At 42.5% G+C, this 22,425-nt stretch overlaps 1 protein-coding gene across 4 annotated transcripts in view; it reads right to left on the bottom strand.

Annotated features, from left to right (window-relative positions):
• The window catches only part of LOC122543854 (spectrin beta chain, non-erythrocytic 1-like), a 300,189-nt gene that overhangs the window by 162,029 nt on the left and 115,735 nt on the right, over nt 1-22,425 (bottom strand). The gene's annotated exons all lie outside the window — the stretch shown is intronic.

Genomic DNA, 22,425 nt, shown 5'->3' with positions numbered 1-22,425 from the left:
CCCCTACCCAATCCACCAAGGACACCAGGTCCTGGGCCTCCTCCATCGCCAAACCCTCACCACCCGACGCCTGTAGAAACAATGCCTCACCTTCTGCCTTGGGACCGTGTAACCACATGGGATTAATGTGGATTTCACCAGTTTCCTCATTTCCCCTCCCCCCACCTTTTCCCAGTCCCAAGCCGCCAACTCGGCACCGCCCTCTTGACCTGTCCATTATCTTACCCACCTTTCCACCACCCTCCTCTCTGACCTATCACCTTCCACAGGCCCCCCCCCCACCTTCATCTACTTATTGCATTCTCGTGTGCCTTTCATCCCTGCCCACCCCTCTTCCATTTATCTCTCAGCTCCCTGGAGCATAAGCCTCATTTCTGATAAAGGACTAAAGTCGATTTTCCTACTCCTTGGATGCTGCCTGACCTGTTGTGCTTTTTCAGCACCACACTTTTGTCTCTGATCTCCAGCATCTGCATTCCTCACTTTATCCACATTATCATGAAGGAAGTTAGACGATCCCTTGGACATGGAATTGTGAGCTGCAGTTGAAATATACCTACTCTGACTTGGACATCTGGAATTGGTGCTGTCTAGTTTCTCAGGGAATGGGGGAAGAGTCAGATGCAATGTATAAATAAGGTGCGTTGGGTTACTAATGAGATTTTAATGCCTGGAAATTGTTGCTCCTCAATGGCAAGATTTTGAAATGGCTATTCTGATTTTCTCATTCTCTCTGCATTTTCCCAACTTCCTCGCTATTGTACAATCTGCAGATATTTCCATCATCTGTACACATTCTCAAAATATCTAGCCACAAAAAATTGCTACCGTGTAATTAAGTAACTGGATTTTTATAAGGTCACTTTTAAAAGATGAAGGATGAGAAATATGTGGATGGAAGAACTGTTTGAAATAAAAATTTACCATAGAAAACACAAGAGCAGACAACATCACTGAAAAAGCAAAGAGATTCCAAGCAAAGGGAAGAAACATGCAAGCATATCAAAAATATAGTAAGTTTTAAAATAACCACCCGTGTTTTCAATTCCATGCATAATTCAACCATCTCGAGCTGTGATTCCCCCTGCTTTCTTACAATCCTCCAAGATCTCATAGTTCCTCCATTTCTGACCTCGTAAGTATTCTTGATTTTAATCACTCCAGTATTGGCAGCCATGCCTTCAGCTAACTGGGCAATCTACTTTGGCATTCGCTCCTTAAATGTCTCTCTCTTTCTTTAAAGAACTCCTTAAAACCTCCACTTTTGTCAACTCTCCTGTTCCTCAGATGCTGCCTGACTGGCTGTGTCTTTCTAGCACCACACTCTTTGATTCTTTGATCAGGCTGTGTTCACTCAGCCTGTGAAACAATGCTAAAGGAGTCATATTGTGCATTTTTATTAGGTGACAAAAGCAGAGCCAAGTATTACATATGAGTTGTCATAGTTATTCTTACTCTAATATATGTAAAGAAAATACAGGCAGATGAAGTTGATGTTCTAACATGGATACTATTGAATATGTAGATATTGCGGAACAGAAAACACGATCTTCTGCCCTTACAGATCTTATTCATGGATTTTTTCAGGTTCACAATGTTGACTTGGTCCCAACCAACCCCCAGGACCCTCTCACTCAGAAGACTGTCAAATTTAAATATACAGAGAGTTGACATCTGGTTTACTATAGTGGGCCTGCTTCATTGTTAAAGGGTTCACTTGTGATATTAATTTAGGTTCAAGTAGATCCCTCTCTTTTAATTCATACATGGGAGGTAGGTTACTTTGGTTAAGCAAGCATTGAATGATCATCCCCAAGTGCACTGGAAAAGGTGGTGGTTAGCTGTACTTTTGAACCACTGCAGGCCTTGGAGTAGAGACATAATCATAGTGTTGTTAGGAAAAGGATTCCAGGATTTTGATCCAGTGATAGCAAGGGAACTATGATACTGCTCTATGTCAGGATGGTGTGAGGCTTGGAAGAAAACTTGCAAGTCATGGTATTCCCTGGTGTCTGTTATCCTTGCCTTTCTGCATGCAAGAGGTCCCATGTCTAAACAGCCTTAAGTGTATTTTGTGAATGGTCCACACACCTGCCACAGTGTGTTAGTGCTAAAGGAAGTGAATGTTGAGGGTGATGATAGAGTACCAAACAAGTGAGCCTTTTTGCCCTGAATGGTGTCAAGTTTCTGGAATGTTGGTGAAGCTTCACTCAGGAGAAAGTGAGGACTGCAGATGCTGGAGACCAGAGTTGAAAAGTGTGGTGTTGGAAAAGCGCAGCAGGCCAGGCAGCATCCGAGAAGCAGGAGAATCGACTTTTCGGGCATAAGCCCTTCTTTAGGAATGAGGCTGGTGTGCCAAGCGGGCTGAGATAAAAGGTGGCGGGGGGGGGGGGGGGGGCGCTGGGAATACGATAGATGGAAGGAGGTGAGGGTGAGGGTGATAGGCTGGAGAGGGGGTGGGGGCGGAGAGGTTGGGAAGAAGATTGCAGGTCAAGAGGGCGGTGCTGAATCCGGGGGTTGGGAATGAGATAAGGTGGGGGGAGGGGAAATGAGAAAGCTGTAAAAATCTACATTCATCCCGTGTGGTTGGAGGGTTCCTAAGCAGAAGATGAGGCACTCTTCCTCCAGGCGTCGTGTGGCCAGGGTCTGGCGATGGAGGAGGCCAAGGACCTGCATGTCCTTGCTGGAGTGGGAGGGGGAGTTCAAGTGTTCAGCCATGGGGCGGTTGAGTTGGGTTGGTTGGTGCATGTGTCCCAGAGGTGTTCTCTGAAATGTTCCGCAAGTAGGCAGCCTGTCTTCCCAATCTAGAGGAGACCACATCGGGTGCAGCGGATACAGTAAATGATGTATGTGGAGGTGCAGGTGAATTTGCAACGGATATGGAAGGATCCATTGGGGCCTTGGAGGAAGGTGAGGGGGGAGGTGTGGGCGCAAGTTTTGCACTTCTTGCGGTTGCAGGGGAAGGTGCCGGGAGTGGAGGCTGGGTTGGTGGGGGTGTGTGGACCTGAAGAGGGAATCGCGGAGGGAGTGGTCTCTCCGGAACGCTGATAGGAGTGGGGAGGGAAATATATCCCTGGTGGTGGGGTCTGTTTGGAGGTGGTGGAAATGACGGAGGATGATACGATGTATCCAGAGGTTGGTGGGGTGGAAGGTGAGGGCCAGTGGGGTTCTGTCCTGGTGGTGATTGTAGGGGCGGGGTTCAAGGGCAGAGGTGCGGGAAGTGGAAGAGATGCGGTGGAGAGCATCGTCGACCACGTCGGTCTTTGAAGAAGGAGGTCATTTGGGCTGTTCAGTAGTGGAATTGGTCCTCCTGGGAGCAGATGCGGTGGAGGCGGAGGAATTGGGAATATGGGATGGCGTTTTTACAGGGGGCAGGGTGGGAGGAGGTGTAATCTAGGTAGCTGTGGGAGTCGGTTGGTTTGTAGCAATTGGAAAATATTCAATTACACACACACACCTCATTTGTTCCCGTTGACCGTCACTGAGGAGTCAGGAGGTCAATTGCTTGCTGCCACAGTAATGATAACACCCAAGATATTGATAATGGGGGAATACAGTGATAACACAATGCAACAGGCAAAGTTCAGATCCTCTTTTGTTTGGAGATGGCGATTGCTTGGTAGTACTTGTGATATTAATTGTGTCATGATCCCATAGCATTATTTGTGATCATCCAAATCAATAACCTGTTCCTGCTTTCTTCCCGTAACCTTTGATCCCTTTAATCCTAAAAACTAAATCTAACTCCTTGAGAAAATTCATTGTCTTGGCTTCAACCACTTTCTGTGGCAGAGAATTCCAGAGCTGCACCACTCAGTGAAAAAACTTCTCCACATCTTAATCCAAAATGGCCTACCTCCTGTCCTCAGATTGTAACCCTGGAGTCTGGATTCCCGGGTCACCCTTCCTGCACTTACCCTGTCTCGTCTTCTAAAATCTTTATAGGCTTCTGAGATAATCCCTTCATTCTTCAAAACTCCAGTGAATACAGTACTAATCAGTCCAGTCAATCATACGTCAGTCTTGCCATCCCAAGAATCAGTCTGGTCAACCTTGTTCTCACTATGGATAGAGTGCAACATCTTTCTTCAGATAAAATGACCAAGGCTACACAATATACTCCAAATGTGGTCTCACTATGGCCCTGCTTAATTGCAGCTAGACATCCCTACTCCTGTGCTCAAATGCTCTCGCTATGAAGATTTATCTTTTACTCATTCACTCATGTAACACAGGCATTGCTCATGAAGGGCTTTTGCCCGAAACATTGACTCTCCTGCTCCTCGAATGCTGCCTGACCTGCTGTGCTTTTCCAGCACCACACTCTCGACACATTACTGTGGGTCGGGAGTCACATGACCAAACTAGGAAGGGATATCAGATTTCCTTCCCTGAAAGGCATTAATGAAGCAGATGGTTTTTCCAACCATTGACAGTGGTTTCATGGTCATCAGTAGATTCTTAACTCCAGATGTTTTTTTAATTGAATTCAAATTCCACCATCTGGCATGGTGGGATTCAAACCCACCTCCCCAGAACATTAGCTGAGTTTCTGGATTAATAGTTCAGCGATAATATCACCGGACCATCACCTCCCCAAAGGTGAACGCATCTTTTGTCTTCTTCATTGCTGCTACACCTGAATTCTTATGATATGGTTGTGCTGATTGTTTAGATGAAATGGGGTGGGAGGGAGTACAGTATTGGATACAAACCATATGTAAAGAGAGAAATGTTCAAGAAGAAATGGGAAGAGATTCAAGTTAACAATAAAAGGCTAGAGAGGGATGCAAATGAGAAGCAATATGGAAGCATTCTAAAGATCAAGGCAGCACCACGAAAAAGGATTGTCAGGGTCATTAATATAAAGGAAAAGAAGGTTAGGAAAGAACCTGCATGATACCAGAACAATGTGACCGCTAAAGTAGTCACTGTACGGCCTATCCCGGCTCCTACAAGAACACTATTATCCAGAGAAAACTGTTCAAAGTAAATTCAGCAAGAGGAAGATTTGGGAGTAGGACACGTTTGCTCCACCACTGTTCCAAGAAAGGGTAGGGAGGCCAGAGATGACTTTGAAAAGGATGGAGATGGAGTAAGATGGCTAATTCATAATGAGAAGACCTTGATTAAAGCCGATAAACTGTACTTCATTAAAGTAGCTCAATAAATCTGCATATTCATGAATGTAAATGAATAGGGATTGAACAAGGGGAGAAAAAGGAAGTCAAGATTTCAGTCAAACTCTAACCAATGTGATGAAACAAAATAAACCTTACTGGATGAGTATAGCTGAAATTATAAGTTTAAGAATAGAATTTCAACTTTAATCAAATGAATTAGAAAAATCTTTCAACATACCCAAATGGTTAAAAGACCCCACTCAGTCTGGTTTTAACACAAAGTGTCGCGTGAACTGGTTCAACATGGTTTTGCAGCAGGGGCTTCCTTTACATTAACTTTCAATACCATGGATTTCATACAACTGATGTGCTATCATTTTTCAATACCATGGATTTCATACAACTGATCGCAAAGCCAATGTAAAATTCATAGTTTGCTGCGTTAAGTTACAGAGAAGACCTCATTGTATTTATGGCAAAGAGTGCAAGACCCATTACTGGGAAGCTGATGGTACAAGACCTCTCCTAAAGCTACTGTCAAAGCACAATTAGCCACTCTCAACTGTGACAGTAACAGAGATACAACAATTGGTTCAGGACCAGAAAATGTAAAAATTTAACCAAGGTGACTGATTCTCTTTGTCCGTAAATTATACCCATAGCCATTGGCAAGATTTCAATAATACATAATTAGTGGAAAAGGAATCAACATCACCAGTTTGAGTTCATTGTTTAACCAAGTCATTTTACTAAGTTACAAATTGGGATTTTTTAAAAAAATTAAAAGTTATAAATGACAACAGTTCTACTGTACATGACATATCAATGTACGTTAAAGGACAAGTGAACAGTAAAATTCCACCAAGCAGCACTGTTCTGATATAATCACAAGATTAGAGCAGGACCTTGTCAAGCAACAACACATGGTGAAATTTAGTTCACAGCTCCAACTATGGCCGTGTTTCGTCAAAATATGTAAAGGCACATAAGCACAAAGTACATTATGCATCCCTGAATACAGGGTAAAAAATAATGAAGAGAAACTTATGCTTCAGGTGAAGTCCAGAAATGGTCTAATGCACAAATCAACTAATGCACGTAAGAGAGAGTAAGGTATCCATCAGAAATCAGTGCCCCTCTCGAACTGCTTGCTCAGGAAATTCCCTCTTTAAATGCAAGTCTCATGAGCATTTATTTACTTTGTGAAATGGAGCAACACATGTTCTTTATTGTATCCATGGAACAAAATGGGCAGCAGCACATTAGAAATTTAACAGAGAGCATTGGGCATTTGAACTAAGGAAAGAGTCAGACAATACAAAAGAACCATCTTATCAGAGGTTTAACACAGCAGAAAACACATGGTAATTTCAGAAGAACATACCATATATTGTCACATCTGTATTAAGACAAAGACTAACTCACACTATTCAGAACATTTCAGAGAACATCACCGACACACCCTCACCAACCAACCCACCCGCCCCACTCTCGGCCATACACTTCAACTCCCCCTCCCACTCCACCAAGGACATGCTGGTCCATCACCAAACCCTAACCATCTGATGCCTGGAGGAAGAACGCCTCATCTTCTGCCTTAGGACTCTCCAACCACATGGGATCAATGTGGATTTTACCAGTTTCCATATTTCCCCTCCACCCCACCTTATCCCAGATCCAACCTTCCAACTCGGCACTGCCCTCAAGACCTGCCCTACTTGTCCATCTTCCTTCCCACCTATCCGCTCCACCCTCCTCTCTGACATATCACCAATACTGAAAATGTGTTGCTGGAAAAGCGCAGCAGGTCAGGCAGCATCCAGGGAACAGGAGAATCGACGTTTCGGGCATAAGCCCTTCTTCTCCATTCCTGAAGGACTTATGCCCGAAACGTCGATTCTCCTGTTCCCTGGACGCTGCCTGACCTGCTGCGCATTTCCAGCAACACATTTTCAGCTCTGATCTCCAGCATCTGCAGACCTCACTTTCTCCTCAAAGATATCACCAATACCCCCATCTTTATCTACCTATCGTACTCTCAGTTACCTTCCCCCAGCCCCATCCACTCCCACTTATCGCTCCACCTCCTTGACTCACAAGCCTCTTTCCTAATAAAGGGCTTTTGCTGGAAACATTGATTCTCCTGCTCCTTGGATGCTCCCTGATCTGCTTTGTTTTTCCAGCACCACACTCTCGACTCTGATCTCCAGCATCTGCAGTCCTCACTTTCTCCTACACTACTTATCTGCCCAAGTATCATTGTTTGATGAGTTTTTCCCGATCCGTGACTTCTATAAAGTGCACAAAAAATGCAGTAATTTAAAAAATCAACAGGTCTGGGATCAATGATGCCATGCCGAAGGTGTGCTTCTTTTTGGATGACAAAGAAAAAAAACTGGATGTAACAGCTGATAAAGACAACAGGATTAGTTGAAATAAAGAAGAAGTGCAATTGATTTTACTCATCTAAAATGCCAACAGTCTTCCCACAGCAGGTTTGAAAATCACATGAAAACAGGACATATTCAAAATTGTAAAAGAATGAATTAACCTCCTTGGTACCATATTAACTTAGATTATTTACTCAATTCATAGTGATAGATACAACACGCTCTCATGCAGAGGCGAGAGTTCTACCAACTGAGTACTCAAAAGAGAATGAGGCCTGGGCTATGTGAACATCACAGCAGAAACTCTCTTTCAAAACTAATTATATAAATTATCATGACTTGTTGTCTCAAACTGATTCTACACACTTTGATATTATACAGAGGATGCAAGGTATGATATTCTTGACCAATTCAGTGAGGATAGAGTCACAAGGTTTTTCTACTAAGCTTGGGTGCTCCTGCAGTCCTGCTATTTTTGCAACAGAAACTGTTCTTTCCATCATTGTTACCCAGAGGCAAAACCTTTTTTACTCTTACACTGTCTGAATAGACAAAGTAATGCCGTCAGCAGTTCTCTTTATTTCTCATCTATTGATTTAATGACCCCAATAACAGTCACAACTGTGAAAATAGTATGATTATAATTCAGAGGTTGTGTCAAGATTGATATCAGGGACGAGTGGCCTTTGCCACTGCTGTTTGGACTTGCTAAAGTAATGAGTGAATCAGTTACTGGAAAATTAAACATCTTTCTTTACTTTGGGATGATGTAGGCAGAATAAATAAAATCTGAGATAAGAAGATTATGGTTTGCAGTTAACTGGATTTGACCAAATTGCAGCAAGTTGTTGCAGAACAAAGAAACCTATGGGTGCATGTGCATAGTTCCTTGAAAGTGAGTCGCAGGTAGACAAGGTGGTGAAGAAGGCATTTGACACATGTGCCTTCACTGATCAAGAGCACAGGAGCTGGGATGTCGTGTTGAGGGCATTAGTGAGCCCACATTTAGAATACTGCATACAATTCTGATGTTCTTACATTTGAGAGCATGCAGAAAAGATGAACAAGAATGTTGCTGGGACTGAAGGGTTTGAGTTATAGCTGGGTCTTTCTCCCCTGGAGCAATGGAGGCTGAGGGATGGCCTGAGGTTTATAAAATCATGAGGGGCATGGATAGGGTGAATAGACAAGGTCTATTTCCTCATATTTAAAAGGGACCTGAGGGGAAGCATTTTCACCCGCATATAGAACAAGCTACTAGCAGAGATCGCAGAGATAGATACAATTACAACATTTAAGAAGTATCTGGATGGGTGCATGAATATTAAAGGCTTAGATGGAAATGGGCCAAATGCTGGCAAATGGGAAGAGATTAATTTAGGATATCTGGCCAGCACAGACTAGTTGGACCAAAGGGTCTGTTTCCATGCTGTATAATTCTATAACTCTAAGTGGGAATAGCAACAGTACCAAACAAATACAAGAAACTTTTTAAACAGTCCTACTGAGAGAATAGGGCCCCTCAAAGATCAGCAAGGCGGCCTTTGTGTGGAGCCACAGAAAATGGGGGAGATACTAAATTAATATTTTGCAACAGTATTTATTGTGGAAAAGGATATGGAAGATATAGACTGTAGGGAAATAGATGGTGACATCTTGCAAAATGTCCAGATTACAGAGGAGGAAGTGCTGGATGCTTTGAAACGGTTAAAGGTGGATAAATCGCCAGGACCTGATCAGGTGTACCCGAGAACTCTGTGGGAAGCTCGAGAAGTGATTGCTGGGCCTCTTGCTGAGATATTTGTATCATTGATAGTCACAGGTGAGGTGCCGGAAGACTGGAGGTTGGCAAATGTGGTGCCACTGTTTAAGAAGGGCGGCAAAGACAAGCCAGGGAACTATAGACGGGTGAGCCTGACCTCAGTGATGGGCAAGTTGTTGGAGGGAATCCTGAGGGACAGGATGTACATGTATTTGGAAAAGCAAGGACTGATTCGGGATAATCAACATGGCTTTGTGTGTGGGAAATCATGTCTCACAAACTTGATTGAGTTTTCTGAAGAAGTAACAAAGAAGATTGATGAGGGCAGAGCAGTAGATGTGATCTATATGGACTTCAGTAAGGCGCTTGACAAGGTTCCCCATGGGAGACTGATTAGCAAGGTTAGATCTCATGGAATACAGGGAGAACTAGCCATTTGGATACAGAACTGGCTCAAAGGTAGAAGACAGAGGGTGGTGGTGGAGGGTTGTTTTTCAGACTGGAGGCCTGTGACCAGTGAAGTGCCACAAGGATCGGTGCTGGGCCCTCTACTTTTTGTCATTTACATAAATGATTTGGATGCAAGCATAAAAGGTACAGTTAGTAAGTTTGCAGATGACACCAAAACTGGAGGTCTAGTGGACAACGAAGAGGGTTACCTCAGATTACAACAGGATCTGGACAAGATGGGCCAATGGGCGGAGAAGTGGCAGGTGGAGTTTAATTCAGATAAATGCGAGATGCTGCATTTTGGGAAAGCAAATCTTAGCAGGACTTATACACTTAATGGTAAGATCCTAGGGAGTGTTGATGAACAAAGAGACCTTGGAGTGCAGGTTCATAGCTCCTTGAAAGTGGAGTCGCAGGTAGACAGGATAGTGAAGAAGGCGTTTCGTATGCTTTCCTTTATTGGTCAGAGTATTGAGTACAGGAGTTGGCAGGTCATGTTGCAGCTGTACAGGACATTGGTTAGGCCACTGTTGGAATATTGCTGGGGATGTTTTCCCTTGAGCGCCGGAGGCTGAAGGGTGACCTTATAGAGGTTTACAAAATTATGAGGGGCTTAGATAGGATAAATAGACAAAGTCTTTTCCCTGGGGTCAGGGAGTCCAGAACTAGAAGGCATAGGTTTAGGGTGAGAGGGGAAAGATATAAAAGAGACCTAAGGGGCAACTTTTTCTCGCAGAGGGTGGTACGTATATGGAATGAGCTGCCAGAGGATGTGGTGGAGCCTGGTACAATTGCAACATTTAAGAGGCATTTGGATGGGTATATGAATAGGAATGGCTTGGAGGGATAGAGGCCGTGTGCTGGCAGGTGGGACTAGATTGGGTTGGGATATCTGCTCGGCATGGACGAGTTGGACCGACGGGTCTGTTTCCATGCTGTACATCTCTGACTCTATGACTCTACTGAGTTATTTTAAAATGGGAAAGAAAAAGTAGAAAGTATTGAGCACTGAGGCAAGGGCAAATATTTGCCCTGGTCTAGCACAATGCAAAAAGTGGCAAACACTAAACCTTTTGGTGTTATCTCTTGTAATTTACCTTTTACTGTTGGTGATGCCATTGTACACTTTCAGGGATATTAGCAGCTACCTGTCACCTTGCCCATTAAGACACTACCATGTGTAATGTCAACATTTATAACTTCCAGGGGTAAGCCAACAGGCACTGACAACAAGAAGGAAACCTGGCTGAAGCTTGTGCCACATATAGACAGGATCATTAAAAAGGCATCGGGCATGCTTGCCTTCATTGCTCAGTCCTTTGAGTAAAACAATTGAGAAGTCATGTTGAGATTGTTCAGGAAATTGGTGAGGCCTCTTCTGGAATACCATGTTCAGTTCTGGTCACCCAGGATGAAGGATTTAATTAAGCTGGAAGGATTTAATTAAGCTGGAGAGAGTTTAGAAGAGTTTACCAAGATTGTTGCTGGGTATGGAAGGTTTGAATTATAACAAAACGCTGGATAAGCTGGGACGTTTTTCACTGCAGCATAGGAGGTTGAGTGGAGATCTTACATAAGTTTATAAAATTATGATGGGCCTGGATAGATTTAGTGGTAGTTGTCTTTTCCCTAGGACAGGAGATTTCAAGACGAGGTTGCGTATTTTTAAGGAGAGAGATTTAGATTAGATTACTTACAGTGTGGAAACAGGTCCTTCGGCCCAACAAGTCCACGCTGACCCGCCGAAGCGCCACCCACCCAAACCCATTCCCCGACATTTTACCCCTTCACCTAACACCAAGGGCAATTTAGCATAGCCAATCCACCTAACCTGCACATTTTTGGATTGTTGGAGGAAACCGGAGGAAACCCACGCAGACACGGGGAGAATGTGCAAACTCCACACAGTCAGTCGCCTGAGGCGGGAACTGAACCCGGGTCTCTGGCACTGTGAGGCAACAGTGCTATCCACTGTGCCACCGTGCCACCCATTAAAAAGACAAGGGGCGATGTTTTTACACAGAGGGTGGTTCGCGTGTGGAATGAACTTCCCGAGAGAGTGGTGGATGTAGGTACACTCACACCATTTAAAAACATTTGGATAAGTACATGAATAGGAAAGGTTTGGAGTGATTTGTGCCAGGAGCAGGCAGGTGGAACTAGTTTAGTTTGGGATTATGTTTGGCATGAACCGGTTGGACCAAAGGGTCTGTTTCCATGCAGTATGACTCCATGACTCTATGACCCCCACTATCCTGTGCCTAGGAATTGGTAATTACAATGGTTAAATGGGAAGGTCTCAATGAGCAAATTGTGCACCATTCATCAAGTAAACGGAGTCTCAATAGCTTTATTTGAAACACATCAGGTATTTGTTAAGTAATTTTGATGAGCCATACCTTTAACCGTGCTGCCCAAGATGACAATACCAAAGCCTGTTGTCTTATTGTGTTGGCAAAACTAGTTTTACGAGTCAGGTGTAAATGCAAATCAGACAGCTCATACTGCCCTCCTCCAATTCAAACTAAACAAAATAATCAACCTGACAGCATATTTTTATATGGGGATGGGTTTCTTAGTTCATCAGGTATCTGGCTGAATAACACAAATACAACACTTTTAATTAACAAATCTACATTATCTTAAGAAATCAGACTGTGCTATTCCTATTTACACAAATCTTTAATACTGTGGGTCAGTAAAGACTCCTCACTCTTCTTGCAAGATTAAAAGGAATGTATTTTGTTTGTGTGTGCACAGTGTAAACGGAGCAGCTGATTTGAACATTCAGCAGTTGTTAAAGATTGGGTACTAACCATAGAACTGCAAGGAATGTTTAAGCCCTCAATGTTTCACAAGGATGTTAATCCGATAAGAGGACTTGGATAGTATCTAGAGGTCAAACGTTATGCATTATGTGCATACATAAACAGGGCGTGTGTGATTGAGACAAAGACAGGGAGACAAATAAAAAGAGAGAGAAAGAATAGAACAAGTTTTCAAATTTCTGTTCACATTAGCATTTTCCACAATCTCAAGCTGAGACACTAAACGAGTATTTTACATCAGTGTTTACTGTGGAAAAGGACATGGAAGATATAGAATGTAGGGAAATAGATGGTGACATCTTGAAAAATGTCCATATTACACAGGACGAAGTATCGGACATCTTGAAATGCATAAAAGTGGATAAATCCCCAGGAAATGATCAGGTGTACCTGAGAACTCTGTGGGAAGCTAGGAAAGTGATTGCTGGGCCCCTTCCTGAGATATGTGTATCATTGATAGTCACAGATGAAGTGCCGGAAGACTGGAGGCTGGCTAATGTGATGCCACTATTTAAGAAAGGTGGTAAGGACACTGGATAGACCGGTGAGCCTGACATTGGTGGTGGGCAAGTTGTTGGAGGGAATCCTAAGGGACAGGACGTACATGTATTTGGAAATGCAAGGACGGATTAGGGATAGTCAACATGGCTTTATGTGTGGGAAATCTTGTTTCACGAACTTGATTGAGTTTTTGGAAGAAGTAACAAAGAGGATTGATGAGGGCAGAGCAGTCGACATGATCTAAATGGACTTCAGTAAGGAGATCAACAATGTTCCCCATGGGAGATGGTTAGCAAGGTTAGATTTCATGGAATACAGGGAGAACTAGCCATTTGGATACAAAACGGGCTTGAAGGTAGAAGACAGAGGGTGATGGTGGAGGGATATTTTTCAGACTGGAGGCCTGTGACCAATGGAGTGACACAAGGATTGGTGCTGGGTCCACTACTTTTCGTCATTTATATAAATGATTTGGATGTGAGCATAAGAGGTATAGTTAGTAAGTTTGCAGATGACACCAAAACTGGAGATGTTGTGAACAGCAAAGAAAGTTACCTCAAAGTAAAATGGGATCTGGATGTAAGTTTGCTCGCTGAGCTGGAAGGTTCGTTTTCAGACGTTTTATCACCATACTAGGTAACATCATCAGTGAGCCTCCAGATGAAGCATCAGTGGCATGGCCCACTTTCTATTTATGTGTTTAGGTTTCCTTTGGTTGGTGATGTCATTTCCTGTCATGATGCCATTTCCTGTTCTTTTTCTCAGGGGGTGGAAAATGGGATCCAAGTCAGTGTGTTTGTTGAGAGAGTTCCGCTTGGAATGCCATGCTTCTAGGAATTCTCGTGTGTGTCTCTGTTTGGCTTGTCCTAGGGTGGATGTGTTGTCCCAGTCGAAGTGGTGTCCTTCCTCATCTGTATGTACGGATACTAGTGAGAGTGGGTCATGTTGTTTTGTGGCTAGTTGATGTTCGTGTATCCTGGTGGCTAGTTTCCTGCCTGTTTGTCTAATGTAGTGTTTGTTAACAGTTCTTGCAAGGTATTTTGTAAATGACATTAGTTTTTGCTTGTTGCCTGCATAGGGTCTTTCAACTTCATTAGCTGCTGTTTTAGTGTGTTGGTGGGTTTGTGGACTACCATGATGCCAAGAGGTCTGAGTAGCCTGGCAGTCATTTCACCACACACTGCAGCACAGAGGAACTATGCAGAGTAGAAGAAAATCACCTCTGCAGTGTATTCAAAAAGAATGGATACCCAATAAACACAGTCCACCGATTTCTCAGCAACAAACCCAAACAAGCAGACAAAACACATCCAGAAACCCTAGCCACTCTCGCTTACATAAAAGACATCTCGGAAATAACTGCCAGACTACTCAGACCCCTTGGCATCATGGTAGCCCACAAATCCACCAACACACTAAAATAGCAGCTAATGAACTTGAAAGCCCCTATACAGACAACAAGCAAAACTAATGTCATTTACAAAACACCTTGCAAGAACTGTAACAAACATTACACTGGACACATGAATATGAACTAGCCACAAAAAGACATGACCCACTCTCACTAGTATCTTTACATATAGATGAGGAAAGACACCACTTCAACTAGGTCAACACACCTATCATAGGACAAGCCAAACAGAGACATGCACGAGAATTCCTAGAAACATAGCATTCCAAGCGGAACTCTATCAACAAACACATTGACTTGGACCCCATTTTCCACCACCTGAGAAAAAGAACAGGAAATGACATTACCACATGAAATGATGTCACCACAGGAAATGGCATCACCAATGCAAGGAAACATATATACATAAATAGAAAGCGGGCCATGCAACCAGTGCTTCATCTGGAGGCTCACTGATAATGTCACTGAGTATGGTGACAGAACATCTGAAAACGAACCTTCCAGCTCAGTGAGCAACTCTAAATCCAGAACTCAACCTGAGCTCCAAATCTTCTCAGAACTTGAGTACAATGGGATCTTGATCAGATGGGCCAAAGAAAGGGCTGAGGAGCGGCAGATGGAGTTTAATTTAAGTAAGTGCAAGGTGCTGCATTTTGGGAAAAAATGTCTTAGCAGGATTTATTCACTTAATGATAAGGTCCTGGGGAGTGTTGCTGAACAAAGAGACCTTGGAGTGCAGGTTCATAGCTCCTTGAAAGTACAGTCACAGATAGATAGGATAGTGACAGCTGCATTTGGTATACTTTCCTTTATAGGTCAGAGTATTGAGTACAGGAGTTGGGAGCTGAAAATATGTTGCTGGAAAAGCGCAGCAGGTCAGGCAGCATCCAGGGAACAGGAGAATCGACGTTTCGGGCATAAGCCTTCTTATGGGAGTTGGGAGGTCATGCTGCGGCTGTATAGGACATTGGTTAGGCCACTGTTGGAATATTGCGTGCAATTCCGGTTTCCTTCCTATCAGAAGGACGTTGTGAAACTCGAAAGGGCTCAGCAAAGATTTACAAGGGTGTTGCCAGGATTGGAGGATTTGAGCTAGAGGTTGAAAAGGCTGGGGCTGTTTTCCCTGTAGCGTCAGATGCTGAGGGGTGACCTTATAGAGGTTTATAAAATTATGAGGGGTGTGGATAGGATAAATAGACAAAGTCTTTTCCTGGAGTGGGGGAGTCCAGAAGTAAAGAGCATAGGTTTAGAGTGAGAGGGGAAAGATATAAAAGGGACCTAAAGGGCAGCTTCTTCCTGCAGAGGGTGGTACGTGTATGGAATGAGCTGCCAGAGGAAGTGGTGGAGGCTAGTACAATTGCAACATTTAAGAGGCATCTGGATGGGTATGTGAATAGGAAGGGTTTGGAGGGATGTGCTGACAAGTGGGACTAGATTAGGTTGGGATACCTGGTTGGCATGGACGAATTGGACTGAAGGGTCTGTTTCTGTGCTGTACATCGCTATGACTCTATGTCCTAAAGTCCCTGAAAGCCAATGGAGAATAGACATTCAAACAGCAGGGGACGCAGTATTGGATTTCAGGTGCTTTAACATGATTAATGTACACCAACCTATGTAGATGGAAAATCACGCAGACTACAAATTGAGCTTGGTACCCAAATCCTGCCTTGCACATCCCTGTACAAAGGATATATTGCAGAATGTATCCTCCTTACTGAAAATAATAAGGTAAGATTCCAAAACGCAAACAAAAAAGCAACCTGATCGTCTTCATAAAGTCAAAGTGTGGCTGTTTGATAACTGGATTTGTGGTAGAGAATATAGAATCAGAGAATCCTATAGTACAGAAAGAGGCATTTGGCACCAATTCCGCACCAACTCTCGGAACAGCCCCCCCCCACCCCCAACCTGTCCCTGATACCCTACATTGCCCATGGCTAATCCATTTAGCCTGGACATTGCTGGGCACAATGGACCATTTAGCATGGCCAATCCACATAAGCTGCATATCTTTATATTTTGGAAGGAAACCAGAGCACTCAGCAAACTTCACACAGTCACTCAAGGCTGGAATTGAACCCAGTTTCCACGAGGCAGTAGTGCGAACAACTGAGCCACCATGCCACCCAAGTATATGAGGAAATAGCACTGCTTAACTCAGAGTGATTATGTGAATAAGAAACCTTTGCATGATACTGTTTATATATGGGGAAAGAGGAGAAGGGACGAAGGACTGGCTGCATGTCCATCTACATTACAATGACTGGCAGCAAGAGAAACAAGACAGTCAAGGTCTTTGGTGGGGCGGGGGTGGTGTCAAAACCAGGGAGCATATTTTTAAGGTGAGAGGAGAAAGTTTTAAAAAGGAAAGGAGATGCAAGCTTTTTTTAAACACTGAGAATGGTTCATGTGTGGAATGAACTACCAGAGGAAGTGGTGGATGCAGGTACAGTTAGAACGTTTTAGACATTTGGATAATTATATGAATAAGAAAGATTTGGAGATATGGGCCAAACACAGGCAAGTGAGACTGGTTTAGTTTTAGAACATGATCGGCAGGGTCTAGTTGGACCAAAGGGTCTGTTTCCATGCTGTATGACTCTATGACTGTAATTTTTCCACCATGATAAACACCATAATTAATTTTTAAAACTGTGTTTTGCTAGCTAATATGACCAGCATGTCGGAGTGCGCCCAAGCTGTGTTTGATTCTAACTGGCTGATGGTGAAAATATATGTTGGAGTTCTGCGCTTCAAATCAAACGAGACTGAGTCTGGTTGTTGTTAAGCTAGTTTAGATGCAGTACTTTATAAATGCATAGGCTAACATTTGTGCTGTTTTTCCATTACTGCTGCTGCATCCCAATTATATCCCTGTTTATGTCTCATAATTCTCCTGTGCCACGCTAGTTAGTGCATGTGTGTTGTCTTCTCCCAATATCTTGTTGAGTTTGACTTAAATATGTCTTATGATTCTAACCCACGAGCTACCTGATGAAGGAGCAGCCTTCTGAAAGCTAGTACTTCCAAACAAACCTGGTGCTATATGATTTTTAACTTAAATTTTGAAACATCTGTACAAAGGCCAGTATCCCGTCACCAAGACACCCTTTATTTCCTTGTGCGCAGTACACTGACTCTGGCCAGCCAGCTCAGAGTCAGTCCCCTCAACTGAGGAGAAACTAAGTGCCCTTTTTATATTGGTCAGCCAGGTTAACAAACCCAATCAAGGATCTCGTAGTCAACAGGATCCATCTGGTTCCAATCACTACAAATTTGTTTTAAATCGTAACCCCAATGCAGCTATAAAACATGAAAGCAGGGACTGAATGGTAAATTCTTTTTGGCAAAACAATGCTACAGGTAGAAAACCGTAACAAGTTGAAGACTGACGTTGCGAAGTAAATTTGATCAGTACCAGGACTGATCTAAACTGAGAAGTGAAGTAATTTCTCATTGGTACAATGTTGCGCATACATGCATGGTGCTCCACCTAGTTGTACCGTTGGTCACAACTGCAACCTTTTCAATTTCTTTTTCTGATCCATGCTGACATCATAACACACTTCTGCATAATTTTGTTTCAGGGTATATCAAGCTGCAAAGCTAAGATTAGCTAACAGGAGTGATGATGGAAGTGGGATGGAGAGGGCAGTAGAAGAGTAAACTTCAAGGGATAGCCGAATTTGTAAGAAGGGAACAAAGCTAAAACCTGTAGAATGTCATACCAACCTGTCTGGTCCTAAGGACAAATTGGGAACAGGTCAGGCAAGTAGCCAGACGTGGAGGTCATTGTGGGTGACAAAAAATCCTGAAGGAAAATGGAACGGTTCGTCAATGCTACTTTTTCAATGGTTAATGTGAGGTGGGAGGGATGACCACCCTTCATGATGTCCTCATCAATAATTCTGCCACTGGATGTCTCCCAGAAACAATATTCATCCACTGAAAATTACTGTGAGAATTTCAGACGAAGGCAAGACTGGACTCCTATGATATGCCCTCTGTGATCAAACTGTCTGTCACACATGGTTTAGATTTTACATGAAGAAAAGGGTATTCTTTAAATGAGGAAAAATAAACATGTGCAATCATGTGCATTTTGCTCATTTTAATCCGTTGCCCAATTATCATGGCTTGGTCTGAAATCAAGTTTATGAAATCACTTCTTTGTGTCTTTTCAAGATTGAGAACCCTAACCTCCTCAAGTCTACTCTCAGAGCTCAGTTTCATAATGCTAAGGCTAGTCTTGTGCTTCTTTACCATGCCTCTTCCAGGATTTGACAGCCAATTTATCCTCAGGTTTACCACGAGATAAGTGCTAGCAGCAGCTTCCAAGCTGGCAACAAGACACAAACTATACTTGTGAATCAGGAAGATTAGCTGCAATGAAGAACTTTTGTTTAAAAAATGAGATCTACTTGTCATTGGTAAACTAATAGAGAACTCACGTTAATCACTTAATGATATAAGAACACCGCCCTAACTAACTGCCAACTAGTGGAGGGACAGTTTGCAAATAAGCATTATAGTTGGATCTCAAAATGCTGCTATCTGAATACATAAATGCTTAATGCATTCATACATAATGATTTACAGCAATGTAATTTCAGTACTTTGCATTTTATCAATGAAAACAGCAAACGGAGAATTATCTGAGCAATTTCTATAAATGTTGTGAGTTACAATCAGATGTTATAGTAAATATCACAAGCAGCCACAATATGGGAGCTGTCAATGGAAAATCTCTTATTAAGCCTACTCAAGAGTATGTAATGAAAGGGTTAAGCTGCTTGCTTTTTGATCTCACACAGCATTTACAATCAATAATGTGTGTACAAAGCTGTATTTACTGATTCTGAATGTCATGTGCCATCCAGAAAACTCATAAGTGCCCCGAAGCACCACTAGTCTGTTATCTACAGCTAAAAAGACATTCCACAACACAAGCTATTTAAGAATTCTTAATGCACGTATGTTGCTGGGTAAGCAGCTCAAGGAGGCAAGGGGAAAGAAACCAGGAAAAGTATGGTCATATAGTGGAAATGAAACAATATCTTTATTTTCTTTTGTAATTTCATTTTCCTGACAATTAAAAGACTTACACAGTGCACTGAAACCTTAGGTCTCTCAGAAACATCTCAAAACAAATTGCAAAGAGATGACTTACTTTGTACAGCAGTGACTGGTTACTTAAGTCTTCCCTGCAAAAAGCAACAGATGACCATTTACTCTGTTAAGAAGGCACTGCAACAAATATGTACTCTTTTAAAAAAAAATCAAACTTTTTAAATTTGATTTTGTAAATCTGTTAATGGTCACCTCTCAGCCTCCAACGCTCCAACAAAAATTGCAGCAGCTTGTTCAGCGTCTGCCTATACTAAAAGACCTTTTTTTTTTAAATTTTTTAATTTATCTATATTTTCAATGTTACATTTCCTCGTTTGCCCATTACTCATCTATATGTTACCATCTCTGCAACATCATCTGAAAATGCAACATTATTTTCCACACAAACACTGAAAACATCTAGCTTTACTTCAACTCACTCGACTTCTCCAACATCTCTAATTTGTCATTTTACTTGATTGGTATAAGTAGTGATTGGACAGCCATGATGTCATCTCCTGCCCTCTGTGGAAAATGTTCCAAGGAAAACCAGTCTCTTTACAATTTAAGTTTTGTTTTTGATCCTGAGACAAGTTTCTACTCTTATATCCAATCCAGTAGCGAGACTACCTAATGGCACTTTCAAACCATTACTTAGCTCTGCCTTTACTTTAGCTGAAACACTCATCCAGATCATTACCACCTCTGGACCTGACTTTTCCAATGCTTTCCTAGTCAGCCCCACATTAACTGCACTTTAAAAAATTGACATCATTCAAAACATCACTGCAGATATATCTTACAAAAGGTTCCTGACCTATATTGACCCCTATTCCATCAATTATTTGATTTTAAAATTCTCAGACTTTGTTTTCAAATCCCTGCATGGTCTTGCCCTTTCATACTTCTGTAACCTCCTTGGTCTCTACATCTCTCCAAAATCCGTGTTCCTTACAATTTAAAAAAATTCATTCATAGGATCTGTGCATCACTGGATAGTGTTAAGATTAAGTATTACTGGAGCTGCATTCATCCAGGAAAATATATTTCTCAAACACAGAATCCCTACAGCGTGGAAATAGGCCATTCAACCCATCAGGTCTACACTGACCCTCCAAAGAGCATCCCAACCAGACACACCCACTAACCTGCATTTCCCATGACTAATCCACCTAGCCTGCACATCCCTGGACACTTTGGGCAATTTAGCATGGCCAATCTACATAACCTGCACATCTTTGGACTGTGGGAGGAAGCTAGAGCACAGGAGGAAACCCGCGCCAATATGGGGAGAACATGCAAACTCCACACAGGCAGCGCCCCGAGCAAGGAAATGAACCTGTGTCCTTGGCATTGTGATGGCTGAGCAGCCATGGGGGAGTTAGAAGATGAGTTATATAATTCTTAGCTTTTTTTCCACAACAAAATCACTCCACCACTGTTGGCATTGTCTTCAATTGCCAAGGCTTTAAACATTGGAATTCTGACCCTAAATGTCTTTACCTCCCTACCCTTCTTACCTCATTTGAGATGTTCCTTAAAATCTAGTCCTTTTACCAAACCTCTGTTGAACAGCTGCAATATCTCATACAAAACTGTGTCACATTAATTTGGCAATGCTTCTGTGAAGCACTTTGACATGTTTTAATTTGTTAAAGGTGTTAAATAAATGTAAGCAATTTTGTTATTAAGAGGGCTAACAAATGTAAACTACAGACTGGGATAAGGGGAAATAATAAATCACAAATTGTACCCAGCAAAATAAAACCTGCATATATCATCATCTCTAAGAGGCTTTATCAAAGGGTAAATCAAAATTGCAACATGTATTATTATTTATCAAACCATAAACTTTAATTCAGAGATCTTCATGACTTACAGTAATTTTAAGTCTGTGAAACAGAGCATATAGTAGGGAAGGAATCAACATGTCAAACATGTTCTCTCACTCATCCAGATGCAGTGCATCAGTAAGTTTATTTATGGGTGCAGCTCATTGTGGAATACTGACACAACGCAACTGGCATTACTAACATGAATGCTACAGCTCAAAAACAGTCAAGTACAGAGGCATTGGTAGGGTTGTAAAAAAGGCATATGATGCGCTGGCGCTTATTGGTAGGGGGATTGAGTTCCGGAGCCACGAGGTCATGCTTCAGCTATACAAGACACTGGTAAGGCCACGTCTGGAGTATTGCGTGCAGTTCTGGTCACTGCATTATAGGAAGCATGTGGAAGCTTTGGAAAAGGTTCAGAGGAGATTAACTAGGATGTTGCCTGGTATGGAATGACGGTCTTACGAGGAAAGGTTGAGGGACTGAGCTGTTTTCCTTGGAGAGAAGAAGGTTGAGAGGTGACTTAATCGAGAAATATAAGATAATCAGAGGGTTAGATAGGGTGGACAGTGAGAGCCTTTTTCCTCGGATGGTGAAGACTACCACAAAGGGACATAGCTTTAAGTTGATGGGTGATAGATTTAAGACAGATATCAGGGGTAGTTTCTTTACTCAGAGAGTAGTAGGGGTGTGGAACGGCCTGTCTGCAACAGTAGTAGACTCGCCAATGTTAAGGGCATTTAAATGGGCATTGGACATACATATGGATAATAATGGAACGGTGTAGGTTAGATGGGCATCAGATTAATTTCACAGGTAGGCACAACTTCGAGGGGTGAAGGGCCTGTACTGTGCTGTAAAATTCTATGTTACATGCACGGTCCTCTGTCTATTAACTGCATTTCATAACATAGCTAGAATCAAACTCCAGGAACTGACAGAATTACAGTTTGTGATGCTACATGCACTAAAATTCCACTATTCAGATGTGCAAGCCAAGTCAAAACAGCATT

Source organism: Chiloscyllium plagiosum, unplaced genomic scaffold (genome assembly GCF_037043375.1).
Source record: "Chiloscyllium plagiosum isolate Xiang-an unplaced genomic scaffold, Cpla_swu_hap1 HiC_scaffold_46, whole genome shotgun sequence".
Taxonomy (NCBI): domain Eukaryota; kingdom Metazoa; phylum Chordata; class Chondrichthyes; order Orectolobiformes; family Hemiscylliidae; genus Chiloscyllium; species Chiloscyllium plagiosum.
This window is presented reverse-complemented; position numbering and strand designations above follow the sequence as displayed.